Source organism: Podarcis pityusensis (genome assembly GCF_964106645.2).
Source record: "Podarcis pityusensis genome assembly, chromosome: 8".
NCBI lineage: Eukaryota > Metazoa > Chordata > Lepidosauria > Squamata > Lacertidae > Podarcis > Podarcis pityusensis.
In genome coordinates, this window is record NC_138033.1 from 29,399,639 (window position 1) to 29,421,028 (window position 21,390).

Here is a 21,390-nt window from a genome sequence, read left to right on the forward strand (position 1 = left end):
TGCTTTGATCTCCAGCAGCTCGGCTCTTGCAGAGTTTGTCTTCACACACGGAGGAACTTGTGCATCTAGTTCTCCTTTGATGTAGTGGCAGCTTTGCAAATAAGGATGGCAAACTCCATAGCCTGTTGGCCCACACAGCCCTGTATTAATCTATAATCAGAACTGAATGGATATTTACAAGCCTGGTTCTCGGGGTGGCACTTGCACAACATATCTTAAATGACAAATAAACCGTACAGTGGTACCTCTGGATGCGAACGGGATCCGTTCCGGAGCCCTGTTCGCATCCTGAGTAGAACATAAGACACGACTGCGTGTGCGCGGGTCACGTTTCGCTGCTTCCGCGCATGCGTGTGACGTCATTTTGAGCGTCTGCACATGCGTGAGCGGTGAAACCTGGAAGTAACGCGCTCTGTTACTTCTAGGTTGCCGCAGAGCGTAACTTGAAAACGCTCAACCTGAAGCACATTTAACCCGAGGTATGACTTTTCTTTGGAAAACCCACAAAAAAACTTTTCCAGGTGTTTAGGAGTGTGAAACTTTTCTCCAGCCCCAAGGGCCACATTTCATTCTAGACAGCCTTCCAAGGGCCACATGCAAAAGTGAGTAGCTTTGGCTAGCAGCAAGAGCAGCACCTGTTAATTTACACTAACATCCTCTATTCTCCAGCCTGTCAAGGAAGAAGCACTATCAGAGTTCAGGGGTACATTCTAGCCTGGAGTGTGTAACATCGGGCTGGGGAGCGGTGTATGCCCTGGGAAGGGTCCCAACAATCATATATAAAGGCCTGGAGGGTCATATTTGACCTCCACCCTCATGCTTGGAAGTTTCCCATCCCTAATTTAAAAGAACTAAGCAAGGACAGACAAATTCTGTACAACCATTGATTAAAAAAAACCAAACAACTAGCAGAAAGCTCAGTGAGTTCAAAGGATCTGTTGTGTGTTAAGAGAAAAGGGAGAATTGACTGCAACTTTGGCCTCAGGGCTTCCCTGTCAACTCCTTTCTTCTACCCCAGGCTGTGTTTTTCTTTCCTGCTTCATAGAGATAAATCTGTTGCCTCCATATCGCAGCATCCCTCCTGCCAGCCTGCTTGCTCAGCTTACTTGGTTGCTGATGACAGATCCATTTCCTCAGGCCGTGCTCCAGGGTCAGAGGGCACCTTATTTCCTGCAGATGGGGGAAAGGCTTGAGCAGCCATGGCTTTATGATTAGCAGATTATGGCCTGTCACTCCTTCAGGGTGTAAGACGTGCTGTCCTTTGCACTGCCTTACACATAGGGGACCTGTGTAAACAAGAACTGCTGAGTGCTTTAAGCAATTGCTGGAGAGATTTAGGAGTCCCCAGAGGAAGGGAGACACTTGTTGATGTTAAAAATTAGATTGTTAATGGAGTTGAAGCTATTTTTCTGGAGTGACTCTTGCACTGGTGTCTGGATTTCCTGTGTCCATGCAAAGATTTTTTGCCAAGTTTTGCTAAGCATTTGCAAGAATGAACATTTTTGCTCTCTTTGGCTACTTGCTCCATATTGCTTGGTGTCGGCTGGTTGCCCCTTCACACACCTGATTTCTGAATTTCCCTATGCGTTTGCATGCTCTGCTCAACATCTGTCTTTTAAATCTGCTTTGGAGTAAACTGGCCCCCTTGCACAACAAGGTCAAAGAAATAGATCTGGAGCATTTGCGGCATGAAAAGTTACTGGATATGTCCTGGCTGGAAACAAAATAGGTTGGCACGCTTGAAACGTTTGCAGGCGAAAACAGTACATTTATGTTCTCTCTTATTTGTGCATGACCACACATACCTCCGGTGCTGGAAGTGGATCCAGAAAATGGGGAGCCCCCTGGAGAGGAGTCCTGACTCGCAAGGAGACCCTTCCCAGAGTCCGAAGAAGATGTCCTCTTGAGGCTCTGGGGTCTCCTCATGAGCAGGGGGCTTCCCCATCTAACAACTGGTATGTGGGGTAGTGCAGCAGCAGCCGCTTTCCCACCCATCAGCTGTGTGAGAGCCAAGCTGTCCCTCTGCTCTTGTGTGTGAGCTGCAGGAATAGTTTCTTCCTTGCCCATCAGCTGAGCTGATACAGGCAACTCCCGATTTTATGCGATTTCACGTATGCGCTCGGGGGTTGCAAAAATCACCAAGTGTTCCCAATAAGAGGCTCACCTGAAGGGGTCCACAAGCTCCAAGCCTTGGCTTGGACTTGAAAGTTGATTGGTGACCCCAGGATTGTATCAAGAAATGGTCGCTGGAACCATCAGGCCCTGCCCCCCAGAGCTGACGCTTGCATAGCACATAGTTAAACTATGGAACTTGCTCCCATAGGAGGCAGTGATGGCCACCAACGTAGATGGCTTTTAAAAACAATCACACAAATTCATGACATGGGCTGCCAGGCATAAAAGGTTATGCTGTAATAAATTTGTTTGCTTTAAGGTGCTGTAGGACTCTTTGTTTGTTTTCCTGCAACAGATTAAACCTTTTTGAACTTTGTCCCATGTTCCTGTATGAGTCACTGTTCTATATCTGCCTCCTTTTTTTTTGCAATGTCAAGAGAGAACAGTGACCTATACAGTGGTACCTTGGGTTAAGAACTTAATTGGTTCTGGAGGTCCGTTCTTAACCTGAAACTGTTCTTAACCTGAAGCACCAGGGCCTCCCGCTGCTGTGTGATTTCTGTTCTCATCCTGAAGCAAAGTTCTTAACCCGAGGTACTATTTCTAGGTTAGTGGAGTCTGTAACCTGAAGCGTCTGTAACCTGAAGCGTCTGTAACCCGAGGTACCACTGTACAGGGATGCAACAGGCAGCAAAGGAAGATCACTTGGTTGCATCTCTTGAATGACAGAATGAGTCGATCAGACCTAATGCAGAGAGGAGTAGAATTTGGCAGCCAGACCGAATAAGAGGAAACTAGAGTGATGAGCTCATGCAAAAGACAGCATGTGGTCTCCAAGGAGCCCTTTGTTATTTAATTTATTCCTTGAGGCACTTGCAGTTCCTGCACAGTAGGACACCTCCTAACGACTGAGAATTTGCTGCCTCCAAGTGGACACTGCAGAGAATTTCAGAAACAAAATCTAAACTCAAGACTCAAGTGCAGACCTATGCGTCTGAGTTCATACTGAGTTCAACAGGACTTACTGTCAGGTAAATATGCATAGGATTGTAACAATAAATAAATCCCTGCAAAATTTGAATTTGTACTCATTAAATAACACCTGACAAACAGTGATACGCTTAAAAACTATTGAATAAAACGGGCATAGGCAAACTCGGCCCTCCAGTTGTTTTTGGCCTACAACTCCCATGATCCCTAGTTAACAGGACCAGTGGTCAGGGATGATGGGAACTGTAGTCCAAAAACATCTGGAGGGCCGAGTTTGCCTATGCCTGGAATAAAAAGTGGACCTGCTATCTGACTATTCAGTACCCTCCACCCAAAGTGATGTGAAATACTTCGAACAACCAGCATGGCGTTGTACTTTTTAATGTATTTGCATCCCACCTTTCCTCAAGGTGTTCTGCACACAGTCAATTATACACAACCTGAAATAATTTAGTGCAGGAGAAGCAGTGGTCTTGGAGTTCAGAGAGAGGAGGTTTTGTGCTGCTCCAGATGAATGCACAGTTCTTTCCTGCTGAGGGAAAAAAGCTCTCTTCTGCCCAGGTTCTTATCCTCTCTCCCCCTAGGTCTCAGGGATTAGTTGTTCAAGCCTTCTTACTTATGCAGGACTGACTGAATATGTCATTTTCTCTCTCAGTGCCTAATTTTGCAATCTTAAGTTCAGTTCTCAACATTTCCACATCAGTATGTGTATGTTTTAAAAGTTCCTCATGGAAATTCATCAGCAAATTTCTCCTTGATACACAATTTTGTATGCAATTTTCCCTATAGATACATCTTTTGCAAGAGATTTTCAACAATATGATGCATTTTTGTGTGCTCTCTTCACCAATATATGCATTTTAACACATGCTTTACCTAAATTATATGCATTTCTATACACATTACTTGGTTGGAGAACTGTACTGCAAAATTCAGAGAAATGTGAATTTTTAAAGATGGTTGAATTTTGGTTTGCATATTGTTTTGGAAAGGGCAAATATGGGAGGTACCACTTTAACTGAAAACTGAATCAAATTCCTCCCCCATCCCTGTTTCACACTGGTCCTGAAAGACCTACATTGGCTTCCAGTATGTTTCCGAGCACAATTCAAAGTGTTGGTGCTGACCTTTAAAGCCCTAAACAGCCTCGGTCCAGTATACCTGAAGGAGCATCTCCACCCCCATCATTCAACCTGAGGAGTGTATCCATCCCCACAATTCATCATTCAGACACTGAGGTCCAGCTCCATGGGCCTTCTGGTGGTTCCCTCAATGCGAGAAGTGAGGTTACAGGGAACCAGGCAGAGGGCCTTCTTGGTAGTGGTGCCCGCCCTGTGGAACGCCCTCCCATCAGATGTCAAGGAAATAAACACTTATCTGATTTTTAGAAGACATCTGAAGGCAGCCCTGTTTAGGGAAGTTTTAATGTTCGATGTTTTATTGTATTTTTAATAATTTGTTGGAAGCCACCCAGAGTGGCTGGGGAAACCCAGCCAGATGGACGGGGCATGTATGTATGTGTAAATAAATAATCTCTGTTATCCTGATCACAGGTCGTTAGCATGCAGCCAGAGACACATTTGTCCTAGAACACTGGTGATGGATTGTGTCTTGAACATGGGATGCTCACCTGGGCTGAGGTCACACTTGGCTGAGTGCTACTCCTTATCGCTCCAACAAGATTAGGCATCTTCAATTTTGATGTGCATCTTTGCCATGTTAGCTTCACTATGAAACTTGGTCTTCCAACACCTTGTGTTGCTTTTTGTCCTGGTTGCCAGAGTGCTCTTTTCCAAGCTAAACATGAAAGGCTGTTACTCATGGACAATAGTGCATAAATGTAAGAAATAAAAAACAGTTTTTACTTATGAGCTCGACTGAAATCCTTAAAGGCTTCTTATAAATGAAGAGCATATATGAGCCCAAACCTCATAAAAGCATACGCACCTTATTCAAATGTGTAAGAAAGGCAATAGATCTGGTTCTCTACCACGAGAATATTTTGGGCTACAACTCCCATCATCCTCAACCCAGTACAGCTGTGCTGGGTGCTAAGTTTGCCAAGGCCAGACTCTGTTTTTTCCCCCATCTAGCCTGAATCCACTGCCAACCCATTTCACTGAATCGTTGAATCAAAGGATTCTCTTATTCACATGCCATCATTTTATAAACTTGCATCAGGCCATGTTACCTCCTTTCACCCCCACCCCAAAACAGCTAAAAAGCTGCAAGTGTTTAAATAGCCTTTTCTAAGTAAGAAGGAAGTCCCTCCCCCACCAAAAGGAGGCAGTGTTTCCTGAGATAGGGAAGGGGAACATCCCATTTGTGTATGAGCCGTTATCTGCCTGTGCCTGCAGACTCGGGTTTTCTTGCTTCCCTTATCGGAGAAACCAGAAACAGCCAGCAGCTCCCAAGAACTGACGATATGAAGCTGCCACAGAGTCAATCCCAAGGCGGGATTTAACACCATATTCTCTGGCCGCGGCATTCCAAGGCCTTGGGGAGACAGTCCAAATTTGCTACCTGACATCCTTCTATCTCAGAGCTGCATTCCCTCATGGGCGAACTTCTGGGGGCTTCTTGGCCACAGTGGGTGAGGCCAAAGGTTAAAGTGGGCGGAGCAATGTATGCGACTCTCCAGCCACCCCAAATCCCAAGGCTTCTTCACCCCCTCCTACACCTCTCTCTTCATCCTGGCAAGCAAGAGGCATTCTCACAGTTCAAGGACAAAGTTCAGCCAGGCGAAAACACTCAAGGAGGGCATGGAAGCAGGGCTGGTGAGAGGCGTAGCCTGGAGAGTGCATCCCAGCAACCATCCATTTTTCTGTTCCATAAGCTGCTGAAGAGGCTTTGCTGCTATGGACAAATTATGGATAAATTTTCCAACATAATTCACCCCCCCCCCCAGAAATCTCTGGATGTCCTTCTTTGAGCCCCTTGTGTAATAGTCACTGTCTGAGGACATGATCTTTGATACCACAGATAATTCTGTCCCTTATCAAACTCTCTCTCTCTCTCTAGTCAGCAAAATGACAATTCTTACTCAAGCTTCTTAATTCGGTTCTTAATTTATCAGAGTTTGGTCTACTTTTTGTATGCACCTAAAGAACTTATTTGAGTCTCATTCTTTTTAGGCATGCAGTGTTCTTCAAACTTGGGACGCGGGTGGTGCTGTGAGTTAAACCACAGAGCCTAGGACTTACCAATCAGAAGGTCGGCAGTTCGAATCCCCGTGACGGGGTGAGCTCCCGTTGTTCGGTCCCTGCTCCTGACAACCTAGCAGTTCGAAAGCACGTTAAAGTGCAAGTAGATAAATAGGTACCGCTCCAGCGGGAAGGTAAACGGCGTTTCCGTGCGCTGCTCTGGCTCGCCAGAAGCAGCTTAGTCATTCTGGCCACATGACCTGGAAGCTGTATGCCGGCTCCCTTGGCCAATAAAGCGAGGTGAGCGCCGCAACCCCAGAGTCGGTCACGACTGGACCTAATGGTCAGGGGTCCCTTTACCTTTATTCTTCAAACTTATCAATAATTGCTTTCGGTTTCATATTCTTTCCTCCAGCCATCCCAAACTCTCTGTTCTACATGAAAAAAAATGGAGAATTTGATCATATCCGGGGGTTTTTTCCTTCAGCCCCTGTTGCTACCAGGTACAATTCAAACCTTTGTTGAAGCCTCCTCCAGTTATTTGCAATATCATCTGATGATTTCAGGCTTGATGGAAGCTGCAGAAGTTCCATTTTTGCAAAGATTTACCAGCACCTATATAAACCTTGTTGTTTTCTCTTGGTGTGATTCCCACAGCTTCTTATCTTCTGCAGTATCTGGAACCCCTCAGCCAGGAAACCTCTGCCAGTTAATACAGCATACTCACCATTCTCCACTTTCTCACACCATGTAAAATTTCTAAGTTGAAGAACAAGCACCAAAAATGAGGAATAGTTAAAAGAAAGAGCTATATGCAACCGAGCCTCTAATACTCTGCTGGAAGTGAAACTAAAGGCCTAAACGAGGTGCCCAGGTAATGTGACTCCAGGGCAAATGCTTAAATTGCCAATTCCTTAACACTAAGGGAGTGTCAGCAAATCACAAGCTCTATCATTACGGTACGTAGGTGTTTGAGATGAAGGAGCTGGAAGAGCCAAACACTTATTTTTATGATTTTCAGTTGCTGGCAAGGTCTCCAGTTTACTAGCCAAAATAGTTTGGGAGGCTGCCCAGACGCAGTTAGCATGACCACTTAATCAACTCAAAATAGCTGTTGTTCGTCAGCCTGCTCCATTCTCCCTTGCCTAAGCTTCCACGGGGAAGATGGTATTTGCACACTCCACAAGGCACTGGCCTGTCTAAGCTGCAAAAACTATTGTACAAACATGCTATCCATTTCCTGTCCTTGAACCATCTGCCTAAAATACACAGAGCAGCTGTGCATGCCTAGTTTCTAAACATCAACAAATGCCACAAGGCCAAAGCTCCCTAAACCAGATGTGTGGAGATTGGTTGTGGTTACTTAGTGGGGAGGGCAGTGCATCCTCTGCACATGTGCAGATGCACTCTTGCATGCAGTTATCCCGTTGTAGAAAATAACACCCAGGGCTGAATATCAGTGAGTTCTGGCTCAGATTACCCGCAAACGTATCGTGGTTTCAACTCTTTCCTCTCTGTCCTTCCCCCAGGACTCAGTTTGAACCAAGGTTTTTAATTCTGGAACTGGATTTCAGCCATGCCACATGCCTCTGAGCATGTGCAGAGAACCCCATCTCCCTTATGAACAAGCAGCCATGCACAGCAGTGGTATCTGGTGCCCGTTGGGGCTGGCAAAGCAGAAGGCAGTGAGATCAACAGTAGGTGGCGCCAAATCCAGTGACAGGCAGAGCCACCCTGTGACTGGTTGTAAGGTAAAAGGCAAGGAAATGTGGGCAGCCTGAGAGTAGACTGAGGCTGGTAGGGCAATACCCCATTTGCCCTAATGGACCAGCTTCTGTTGAATGAACAGCCTCCATGGATTTTGGAACTGAAAATCCAGGGGGAGAAGAGATTTTAGGTGGAACTGGACCCCGGCACCTTCCCAGCTCCACTTTAACCACTGTACCCTTTCCCTATAGCTTTGAAAAGCTGGTATCACTGGATCAAATTCATCAGTTTTGTTGAACTAATTAAACTAAATAGTTTTAACTGGATTTTGAATAAATGCGCAATTAAGTGTTGCTGTTTTGAATTCTATTTTATTATTATCTTTCTTAGTGGGTTGTGCAAATCACTATTCTGAATAGTGCTTTTTATAGGGTAGGGGGGCACTGGGGATGAGTTTATGGAACAAAGGGGACAGTGGCCCAGAAAAGTTTAGGAACCACAGGGCCTGAATCTCCTTTTACTCAAAGCTCAGAAGAGCACCCCCAGTGGTGAAGCTGAGAGCTGCATTGGACAAAGGAGAAGCTGGTCTGTGTTTGGGGGTTTCCGTTCCCTTTTGCTCAGCTGGGCCTTCAATTAACTGAGTGGCTTGTTTCCTTTTCCTCAATTGACGTGACCCTTGTGCATTGTCAGGACAGGCAACAATGAGTTGTTTGCGGTAATGAATGTTATTCTTGATGGGACAAGACAGGTGCTGAACGACACTCTGATGTTTTAACAGAGTGGGGGAGCCAGTAGGCCCCTGACTCCGAGGACCTTGCAAACCCAATGCACTTGCAATAAAGGAAAGCCTGGTGGTACAGCATCTGCTTTGTGTGGCAAGCAGTCTCCAAATTAGTTCATCTTATCATTTCCTTCTGCTGCCATCAGGCTTCACGTCAAAGTGCCCCACCCAACGAGTCAGGTGCCTGGGGCAAACCACACAAGCCCACATCACAAGGTTGTTGTGAGGTATCTCACCAGGTTTGGTTCCCTGGTCTGCTGTGTCCCGCCTCTTAGTTCCCAGGCTCTACCCACTGCACCTCAGCCTCAGAGTACCACCAGACTTGGTAACCCTAGCACTGGGCCCGCTGGGATGCTCAGGGGTCCTGTGTCAGGTGTGCCAATGCAAAAACAGAAAGCACCCCTCCCCGGTTTGTGTGTTAGAATCTGACTCCTGCCTTGATGTGCCCATTTCTGTTGCTGCTGGGGGGAAGGGTGCACCCATCAACACTGGTTGAGGATGGAAGAGGCAGTGGCTGCCCTTGGAATAAAAAATAAGGATCTTGCAAAAGTGTCCCTAATTTCATCTTGGAGGAAATGAAAATGCTGCCTGCCAGCCAGCAGTCGGTTCTGGTCTCCAGAGCTAGGCTCACCCTCCCCTCCACATATTTTCCTTCCCTCTAGAGACAGCTGCACCCAGCCCAGGGGCCTCTCATTGTGAGACTTATCGGGACTCTGCCAACAATTGGCAATTCGGGAAAGCAAAGGCCCAAACAATCCGGGAAAGCAAAGGCCTGAACAATAAGCGAAAGCGAAGGCTCCAACAATCCCCTTTCCCCCTTCCGCTGGGGAGCGAGGGTTAAATATAACGTTGCGGTAAGATGGGGGCGATCTCAGACAATGGGGAGCCCTGAGGTCTGGCTGGGCCAGAGGCTGCTGACAAATGTGTGCGAACAGCCCAGCCAAAGGAAGCCTCCCTCAATAGTTACTTGACAACTTCCTGTATCCTGACATTGTCACCCACCTCCAGACACACTTCCGCGGGATCCTTCATGAGACAGGTCTGGGGGCTTGGTGTCACCACACTTGGACTCACCTCCCAGCCACCCCTTCTCTGCCCAGTGACATAACCTGTCCTGCCAATGGGTATTGTTACAAAACTCGTGTGCCTCCCCCCCTCTTTTTGCTGAGCGGTAGCAAGAATCCAAGGGGTTCCAGTCACTCACACAGGGTCTGTGTTCCTCTGGAGAATTGAGACACGGCGGAGACTGTCATAGCTTTAAGAAATAGGGCTTATTCACCTATTTACACCTTCGGTCTGCATGGAGGGAGTCCAGATTTTACAGCATGGTCATTTCTCGCACTGCAGCACAAAGGTGTGTAGTATGGTGATTCAGGGGGGAGGGTGATATAGCTCCTTGCCAAGGGGGCAAGGGATCCTAGGTGCGCCTCTAGGTGAGCACTGCAATCTGTGTGGCCTGTCGGAGAATCACAGAATTGAAGAAATGGGAGGGACCCCAAGGGTCATCTAGTCCAACCCACTGCAATGCAATAATCCTGCCCACAGTCATCCCTGGATGGGCTCAAACCACCAACCTTCTGGTTAACAGCCAGATGCACTGACCCATTGTGCCACAAGTCTCTTTAACAATAATAACAAAATAAGTTTCTGAAAATAGTTGCATTCTCCGATCTAGCCATATAATTTAATTGTTGATTTCTGTTCCCCCCCCGCCCGATGGATAAATTGTTAATTAATTGAGAAGGAGGAAGAGGAGAACAGATACAATTTAGTTACACATTTTGTAAATAAGATTATTAAGTTTAAAGAATATGTATTATTGTATTTAGCCCAAGAACCACGAGTTAAGTGGCCAGTGGTGGCATTTATACATACATACATACATACATACATACATACTTTTATTACATGCCACATTTCCACAGCTCAAACCATACTCAAGGCAGCTTACAACATGAAAAAATTACTTAACTGCAACATAACCAAAGTAGTCATAAATGAAACATTAAAAAATACACGACCAAACCAAACAATTTCCACAAGATGTGAAACAAAGATACAAAAACCCAGAGCAACAACAGCAACAACCCCCAAAAACACCTCAGCCCCTCCCTTATCGTTTCCTTTCCCCCCTAATGCTTCAATAATTTATTTTCTTTGTTTTGCTTTTATTTCTCTTTGTGTACATAAATAAAAGTGAACATGGAAGATCAGAATGGTTGTTGGGTAAGCAATATTAAGAACTCACACTCAAAAACCCCCTTTAAACGGTATGTCCGTTGTGTCTCGTTTCCTGGTTGCCAGAAATGAGATGCATCAATGGAAAAGGGAGTCATGTGGAGGCCACCAGGGACTGTGACAGGAAAAGGGGACAAACTGTAAGCCAGATTCCCACGGTGTCGGGGGAAAGGGCAGAAAAGGAGCATGAAAGGGGAGGGGGGAAGCCACGAAGCGGAGGGAGGGACAGTGTATCCCCCTGGGAATTCAAGAAGAATGTGATTCTGGACTTTCTTCATCTGTAGCATAGCTCTTTCTTTGCTTGACGTGGTGCTTCCATCTTCTCATAACAACCTAGGAGGAGCCTGGCCACTGGATCAGGCCAAAGGCCCATTTAGCACAACATTCTGTTCCCACAGGGGCCAAGCAGAAGTCCCACCTGTGTTCTTTAGTGTTTATTCTTCAATAAGTGTCTTTAGGACTGGCATAGGGTGGTCTTATCCCCCTTTCTTTAAAATAATAATAATAATCATGTGGGGACAAATGAGAATCTTTTCATCTATCAACTGTATATAAACTATTTCATTTGCAACAAAATGAAACACAAAATCTTTCCTAATAATAATAATAATAATAATAATAATAATAATTTATTATTTATACCCCCCCATCTGGCTGGGCTTCCCCAGCCACTCTGGGCGGCTTCCAAAAAAATATTAAAATACTGTAATACATCAAACATTAAAAGCTTCCCTAAACAGGGCTGCCTTCAGATGTCTTCTAAAAGTCTGGTAGTTGTTGTTCTCTTTGACATCTGGTGGGAGGGCGTTCCACAGGGAGGACGCCACTACCGAGAAGGCCCTCTGCCTGGTTCCCTGTAACTTGGTTTCTCGCAGTGAGGGAACCACCAGAAGGCCCTCGGTGCTGGACCTCAGTGTCCGGGCAGAACGATGGGGGTGGAGACGCTCCTTCAGATATACTGGACTGAGGCCGTTTAGGGCTTTAAAGGTCAGCACCAACACTTTGAATTGTGTTCGGAAACATACAACGTACAAAATGTTGAAGGAAGGCTAGAAATTTGGGGACATTTGTCTCCTTCCAGAGAATTTTGTTGTTTTACTTGGTTTTTCTGTTAAGGGATCTAAACTAGGAACTGAGGTCTTAGTGGAAAATCTTTCACCCCCTCGGAGCCTTCTTTGGAGTACAGCCAGCCTTCTAGAATTCCACTGGGAAAGAGAAGACTAGATTGCATAATAATTCAGCCTCCTTTTCTGTGGCTCTAAATGCTTGGATGTATTTTCGTTGACGGAGGTATGAAGGAAATTCTAGGGCAGTCGTTTGGAAACTGTCTCAACTCTGTTTCCCAGAGCCACACTAGTATGACTTGAGAGGAAATATATTAATGAAGTGCTGCTTTTAAACTTTAACATCCCGAATGGCCTGGAACCTGGGTACACCAATATCTTCTATATTTTCTTGCCCATATGCTTCATGCAACATCTGAGGCCTTGCTCCAGGTTCCACCAGGATGATCCTACTTTGCAGAGAAGAGTCCTCTATTTGAAAGGGTCTCCAGTCCAAGTCTGCTTTAAAGATAAAGTAAAGCAGAATGAAGGGACACAAAGCAGTTTTAACAAGGAGAAATGGCACTGAAAGGTGCAACACAGACGCCAACACCATAAAGCTAATGCAACAAAACCTCTCTCAACTCCCTTCCCAGTGTACTCAGCGCCCCCTCTCAGTTGTACCTCCTGCTCACTATACTCAAACCCCTGCCATTGTTTAAAATCATTTTTGGCCTCTCATTTTTTCAACATTTCTGCTTTATTCAAACCTCTTATTTTAAACCTCAATTTTCCTCTGTATTCCTCCATCCCTGCTTTACTCAAACCTCTGTTGTAGGAAAACAAAACAAAACTATTTTCTTCTCAGTGTAGGTTAGTAGTAGAGCTGTAGGTTAGTAGTAGAGCTCATGCTTTGCATACAGAAGATTCCAGGTTCAATGTCAGCCATCTCCAAGTAGGGCTGGGAAATACTCCTGTCTGGCACCCTACTGCTGCTGGTCAGTGTAGACATTACTGAACTAGATGGATCAACTTGGTATAAGGCAGCTTCCTGTGTCCCAATGACTCCCACAAGTAGTTTCTGAAGCTCTGTTCATGTATTCTGTGAAATTCCTGGCTCGGGTGATAGGGATGGTGCCTGACATCTCAGCTCGCAACTTCTACTTTCTACTGAAGCTCTAAAGAACTAGACATTGTGACCAGACTCTCAGCATTTCCCCAGGGCTGCTCTAAATTGCTAGCCTACCTGGCTTAACCTGGCACTCCCTGTGGCTCAGTGCCGACAGTCCCACCCCACCCCTTGCTTGGCAAAGGCATCCTGACCTACTGCGAATTTACTTAGTGACAAATTTATTTCCTTTGTTTATTTAGATAACTATCTCTATAGTGCCATATCATTAAATGTCAGGGAGGTGTACAACTACAAAATGTAAAAACACCATTAAAAACAAGACGAATCAAGACAAGATGTGATCTTTCCAATATCCACCCTTCTCGGTCCCTCAGAGGGAGAGAGAGGGAGTTGGTTTTGTGATTGTTGGTGGGATTTATTTTTAACCCAAACAAACAGTTTAGCAGAATATTTTGGTAACTGTCATTTCTGGAATGCACAAGTGCTGACTCTCAGGTCGCGGGAGAAGTGATGGGGGGGGGAACGAGTGTTTTAAAAAGGGGCCACTCAGGAATGCTCTGTGGGAACAGAACATAAGTTTACGTAGGAGTCGCCTAAGGAATCAGACCAAATGACCAGGAAGTCCAATATCCCATTTCCAGGAGTGGCCAGAGTGGTAGGGCTGGGAGAGGTGGGGCTGCCCTCCACACAGAAGTGTCCCTGTGGTTTACTGGGACAGTGCAGCCTTACGGGAAGGTTGTGGTGAGGGAGGGGCTACATGTGCACAGGAGCACCAGATTGGCTCTGCCAATGTGGCCTCCTCCCCACAGGCATGCCCTCACCACTGCCCTGGAAACAACAGCAATGCCGCTTTCCAGAGGGCAATTTTGCACCCTTGTACCAGCTGTTCCCGAGAGCGTCTGGACAAGCCAGGTGCCTCTGGGAAGCTAACCAGGAGAGTATTGTGCCGGGGGGCTTGGTCAGCCTGGGTGATATCCTGGATCCCTTTCATGCCTGCTTAGAATCTAGAAGAGACTGCTCAGCCAGTTTTAAATAGTTGCTTCTAACTGTTAATGCTATATTCTCTTTGTAAATCACTTTGAGCGGCATTCACCTAACCAGCCCTATCAGTGGAAGCTCTTCATGAAGACTTCCACTTGCACATTTGGGTTTTCCTCCTCCTCCTCCTCCTTCTGCATGCCCTGGCACCCCTTGAAATGGGCTCTGGGCTCGGGTGAACCCCTAGAACAGCACACAAGGGAAAGAGAGGGGAGATGGTTCCATCCAACAAGTTGCAGTGCTTGCACAGAGAGAACCAGTGGAAGAGAGCAATGTTGAATTCCAGCAGTTTTCCTTAATCTGCATTGATACATACAAATTAGCATGTTTTTCAGTTCTTTTTTATTTTTTTGTAGTAACACCCTAGAGCTGACCCACAAACATGCAGTTTTCTGTGCTCCCACAGAATTGTGGTGCATTCACAACCCTCTTCTGGGTTTTTAAACACTGCTGGGAAAACATGCCCATGGAAACAGTGGCAGAGGCAGGGGTGGCACTCATATTAGCCGCTTTGTCTGAGTCTCTTCCTTCCAGCTACCCATCTACTTTCGTAAGCAGAGAGTCCTTAGCTCACTGGTGGAGCTTGCAAGAAAGTCCCAGGCTGAATCCCTGAAAAAAGGGCTGGAAAAGGCTCTGAAACCTTGGAGAGCCTCTGCTAGTCAGTGTGGGCAATACTGAGTTAGATGGGCCATTTGCATGACTCAGTTTCCTGTGTTTCTGACCGAGAACAACTCTATCCCCCGCTTTTTTCTCTTTACACCAAGGAGCTCCGCAGCTGCTGAGTTGCAAGAGAATGGGTGTTTCGTCATCCTGCGTTTTTTCGTTTCTCCCAGCTGGTCTGCATTGTGATGGGCTGCTTTGTTCTCTCTGCTCCCCTTTTCTTTGCCTTATCGTGAAGCCGTTTCCTGCGGGTTCCAAAAAGAATGGGCAGCAAAGGGGAGTTTACCCAGTAGGTCCCACCCTGGCTTGCCGCACAAAAGGCCTTGTAATCATCATGGCAAACTTTGTATTGCAGAGAGTGGCGGGGGGTGGGGGTGGGGAGACAAAAAGAGAGACAGACAGAAGGAGGGGGGAAGGGAGAGGAGAGAAAATTGCAGGGGCGGGGCGGAGAATACAGTGGTACCTCAGGTTACATACGCTTCAGATTGCATTCGCTTCAGGTTACAGACTCCGCTAACGCAGAAATAGTGCTTCAGGTTAAGAACTTTGCTTCAGGATGAGAACAGAAATTGTGCTCCGGCGGCGCGGCAGCAGCAGGAGGCCCCATTAGTTAAAGTGGTGCTTCAGGTTAAGAACAGTTTCAGGTTAAGTACGGACCTCCGGAACGAATTAAGTACTTAACCTGAGGTACCACTGTAATAAAATAGCAACAGTTAGAGGAAGATGGGGTGATTTGCATTTCTGCACACTAGCCTCATCATGGACAGCCTCACATAAATTTATTATTTTTTCCATTTGCCTCCTACCTAAGGAGCTCAAGCATCTCTTCTCTGCTCAGAGGCCTTGTAAGACTATCCCCTCATTCTAACTGCAATTTGTATCACATGTTTTTTAAATCTTTTGTATTATATAGCATTTTCAATATGTGTATGTTTTATCCTTTCTATCACATTGCATTTTAAACCATTTAACTTCTCAGGCATTTGGGAACGGGCTGTGTTTCTTGCTAAGGCTTTTAAATAGCGCTGTGCTGCTTTTACGATCTGCATTTTAATAGATTTGTTTTCTTAAAATATTGTTTTAACATCTACTTACTTTTTAACTACTATCTTTTTTTTAAAAAAAGCTTTTTGTATTTTATCTGTGTTGTTTTAATTTGCACAAGCTCCCTCGAGTCTCAGCCTGGGGAAAAAGGCAGAATATGTTTTGCTTCAGCAGGACTGTGGCCGTATAATAAATGATTGGTCGACTGATACTAGTCTGGGAGGTGTAAGTTAGGTCCTAGGCTTTAAAATGTCGGCCAGAAAAAATCCTCTGCCATCCTTAACTGCTGCTAAATGCACTAGGTCCATGAAGAAATCTCATCCCAGAGATCTTAAACCAGTTGCAGTGTGTGTGTGTGTGTGTGTGTGTGTGTGTGTGTGTAGTCTGGAGAGCTTGGGGTTAACAGTGTTGGCCTTGCAGGTGCAACCCAGAGTAAGGTTACCAGATGTCCCTGTTTCCTGGGGACAGTCCCTGGATTTACAAATCAGTCCCCATACAAAATCCATTGAAGTTGAAAAGTGTCCCTGGATTCATTGAAAAAAATCTGGTAACCTTGACCCAGAGCTCTCCTGTCCTCACCACACCCTGGCAAGCTCAGCGGCACGATGGAGAGAATGTCCCAGATGAATATAGTACAGTAGTACCTCGGGTTACAGATGCTTCAGGTTACAGATGCTTCAGGTTACAGACTCTGCTAATCCAGAAATAGTACCTCGAGTTAAGAACTTTGCTTCAGGATGAGAACAGAAATCGTGCTTTGGCGGCACGGCAGCGGAGGGAGGCCCCATTAGCTAAAGTGGTACCTCAGGTTAAGAACTGTTTCAGCTTAAGAACGGACCTCCAGAACAAATTAAGTTCTTAACCCAAGGTACCACTATATTAACAATTCATTTATATAATGCTAAAGGGCCGTAATAGCTGCTGAACAGTTTGCAAGCATAAAATCAGTTACACACAGATGCACAAACACAATTAAACAATAGAACAACCCCACGAAAACACAAAAATAAACATCCACAATTAAAATGTGCAATAAAACAAACCAAATTAAAAAACAGCACAACAATTAGAACAGTTAAAACAGAAATTAAAACAATTAAAGCAGGAGGCTCAGGAGATATGGGTCTAACAATTGGTTAAACAATCTCTCCAGCTTCCAAGGGAACTTTGGAAATTGTAGCTCTGTGTGGGGAATAGGTGCCCTCTAACCAACCCCCCCCCCACATATCCCAGGATTATTTGAGGGAGGACATGGCTGTTTAAAGTGGTACGATACTGCTATAACTGTATTGTGCATATGGGGCTGAAGCATCCAAGTGAATGCATGCAAGATGCATCCACTCACTTCTGAAAATCCTGAGGAAGCATGGAGAGGGGCAAAGGGATACAGGATTCCTGGGGAATAATAGCATGTGGGGTGTGGCAGTGCTCAATACCACCCCCCCTCCGAGAGAGTGATTACTTCCATAAGAAGTCAGAAGTTATGGGGGGTGGAATGCAGGGAGTGCGGCTCCAAGACTTTTTTCAAAACAGGAGCTACGATGCCATCAGCTGAAGTGCTAGGAGAATTGGTGGGCACTCCCCACCCTGACCCGGCATGTAAATGAGGCGATAATGAGGCTTTCAAGTTTTACTGTTTGTGTACAGCATAGTGGAAGTCAGAGAAGAGGAGGAAGAAGAATAATTTGGATTTGATATCCCACTTTATCACTACCCGAAGGAGTCTCAAAGTGGCTAACATTCTCCTTTCCCTTTCTCCCCCACAACAAACACTCTGTGAGGTGAGCGGGGCTGAGAGACTTCAGAGAAGTGTGACTAGCCCAAGGTCACCCAGCAGCTGCATGTGGAGGAGCAGAGACACGAACCTGGTTCACCAGATTATGAGTCTACCACTCTTAACAACTACACCACACTGGCTCTTCTATGGCCAGTTTGCTCTTCTATGTCTGTCAGATGATACTAGTAAGCTGTGTATTGTGCTATGCATTTCTACTTGGGTGTGTGTTGTCTGTGTGTGCACCCACATGCGTATGATCAACACTGCACTTCCCCCCCTTTTTTACACTCTCCTTGGGAACATGGCTAAGGGGTCGTAATGAGTTCATGAACCTCTGTGCCATTGGGCAGGTTCGAACCCTGTGCTACCGCTTCTCTCTGTCTTGCGGGTTAACAGCATCGGACAGCTGGGAGCTCTTGATCTCTCGCCGGTCAGAGTGCAGGGGTATTTTGTCGGGTTCCATTTTGATAGGCTCCAAACAATTCCAGGGCACGATGAAGGCAGAGGAAATGCCCCGTGAAAAGGTGATGTCGCAGATACCTCCGAGGACTCTGGCCAACTGCAGAGGGACGGCTGATACATTTATTAGCTGACATCTCTGTTTTTGCTGCTTTAGCACTAATATTTTCCTTGGCAGAATTCAAAACAGGGGTAATGGACTCCATTCTCATATATATTTTTTTCTTTAACCAAACAGTTCCAGCAAGGTGGAAAACAAGGCTAAGAGAACAGATTTGCCTGCAGAGATACCTGCTCCGGGGAGATTTCCCATTGCCAAATCTTGTCCGTAATAGGTCCATCAACAGTCTTCCCCCGGCTTCCTATTGTTTGACTGTTATGACAGGATTCGACCTCGCCACTCAGGGGCCAGCTCTGGTGCTTCCAGTGGCCTCTCTTTGGTCTCCAAGAATAACACAGACAGACTCGTTTCTGCAAGAGGCAGTTTCCAGGGGTTCGGCTGGGAGCTGAGAAGGCGGTGGAGGGGGAGCTGGCTCCACATACGAAAATAACTACCTTGGCCCAAGCTTGATGCCTTCCCTTAGAAGTGTGGGCTGCGGCCGAGGGCTGCCTGGCAATCCTTATGTAAATACAGTTGTGCAGCTGATAAGAGCCACACATAGAAAAACAACTGCTGGCTGTTGTTTTTTGGAGATGCCACAACCCTGTGCCAACTGGGTAAAACTTTATCCATGCACTGAACCAGGAATTTACACTTCTCTTCAACACCAGGAGACTCAGTTCCAGAACATGAGAAGCAGTACTTGGGAGATTTGTTTCTGTACATGCACAGAGTGCCCTGAGAGTATTGGGCATCCACAGCCAGTCCTTCCAGAAAGCATAGTTTCCACATGGACACAGGAAACGGTGGGGGGGGGGGAGTCCCACAACCTTGCAGCTTCAGTGCAAAGATTTCTGCTTGCACAATGGAACTCTGCCCTGCACCCCCTCCATTGGCTGCAGAGGGTTGGGGGAAACCCCTAGGACAGTGTTAGGGGGCACACAAGAGGAAGATGAGAGGGGGGAACTCAGAGCTACGTTGGATTCTACCCCAGCTTCTACGGAGACCATTGGACCATCTCGTTCAAGATGGTCTGCACTGACAGGCAGCTGGGGATGGGGAGCAAATTGATTCGGTTCACAATGGAAAGTGAATCTTCTCTCATTTCTGCTTTCCAAAACAGCGCACAAACTGAAACACAGCCTTCCTTCCACATTCGCATTTCTCTGAATTTTGCAGTGCAGCCAAGCAATCTGTACAAAAATGCATGCACTGGGATAAAGTGTGTGTAGTAATGCACATATTAGTGGAAATAACATTAAAAATTTGTTACATTAGGAAAAGCTGCTTTGCAAAGATTTGTATAATGGGGAAAATTCCATGCAAAAATATGTATATTAGGAGAAATTCACACGAAGATGCTGATGAAATTTCACATTGACTAGAGAGAGACAGACAGAGACAGAGAACTGAACTTAAGAATGGAAAAATGAGAAAGAGAAGGCAAAAACTGATGGATTCTTCCATCCCTATTTGATGTGTGTAGTTCCCCAGGGCTTTCAGACAGCAGTCTTTTCTAGGCCTTCCCAGGGATCCTGGGAATTGACCCTGCAAAGCATGTGCTCAACCACCAAGTCATGGGTGGAGAACCTTCATGGCTCTATGGATGCTGTTGGACTCCAACTCCAATCCTCTTCTGCCAGCATAGCCAATACTCGGGGATAATGGGAGCTGGAGTCCAACAACAAGTGGGGGGATAGGTTCTCCATCCCTGCACTAAGTTGTCTCTCTCAGTTTTCCAGCTGAAGAACATGCTACCCTACCCTTTGTAGGATAACCAGCCTCATATTACCAACATGCTGAAGTCTAATTAATGTATGAAGGGGTTAATACTATAGGTAAACTTGTACTGCCAGGCTTAGCTATGTTCACATCCCCTCACACTGGGAGGAACCAGGTAATCCAGCCTTTGTTTCTCTCCAGCCTACCTGAGAAGCTCAGTGTGTGAAGAGGCATAAGCTGGTTGCTCCGAGCTCAGACTGCATGGCTCTCACAAGCAACTCTTGATTTCCTATACCAATAATTTAGGAACTTTCACCACTGTAACTAAGCCAAATTTTACTGCCTGTGCAACTTTTTCTGAATGTTGTATCAAAAAGCACATGAACCTGACCTTTAGAGAGTTTGTGAGTAAACCATTATTTAAAGTATCAAATATGTGGTCTTTTCTCTATGCTAGAGGAAGATGGAAGCTTTGAAACTCATTTTGGAGGATATATATATATATATATATATATATATATATATACACACACCTCCACAATTCATCTTTATATTTTAAATCTGTGCTGTGGTTCTCTCACCAAAGAGTACTTGCCCCAAAACTGGATTCTTCTTTTTCTACCTTTTTTCCCTTGTCACCAACATATAACTTCCCATTTGAGAAACGTGAGTGTAAAGCAGGACTGCAGTGATAATTCCTGCTCCTGAGCTACATTGCATTCATTCTGAAGGATCTTTGTAGCCCTTTGGGGTTTTAGGGCTTTGGCTCAAGGATAGTGGGCCCTGAAAAGCAATAAGGGTCCCAATTTTGCAGTGAGCTGTATGTGCAACTTATGCAGATTTGCAACATGAACAGGAATGGGTTAGGGAGTGGGCCTGGCTCCTACACACCCACAAAACACCCTTTATAGGGTCTTCAACAGCAGGGGGGTGGGAGCCTTTTTCACCACAAGGGCCACATTCCTTTGTGGGCAGCAAATGGTTGCAACTTTGGGTAGGGGAAACATACTTTCTATAAATATGTTGGGTATGGTCTTATTAAATGCCAGTTATCTTGAATGGCAGCAATTTGCTTATTCTTACATTTTCAGCCAACCTTCCTACCAACAGGTGCTCTGACAATGTAAGACAAAACATTATTTTAAAATGGCCCACTCCCAAGCATCACCATATAAAAATATTCCATTTAAAAATATCGGGAGATAAAAACAGCAGTGCAAAAATAAAACGAAACAACAACTTCAGATTCCCGGTCCCTCAAAAGCCAGGGAGCTGCTTCAGTGGAAGAGATCCAGAAATCTGTGCTTAACTCCCCCCCCCCCCATCAATGTAGTGCAAAGCATCTGGTGGGCAGCAGGAGTTTAAGACTGAGTTTGAAAGTTCTCTTCCAGGTGCCTCTGTGGACAGTGTTTGGGCTGGTCAATGTCAGCCAGGGGGATGG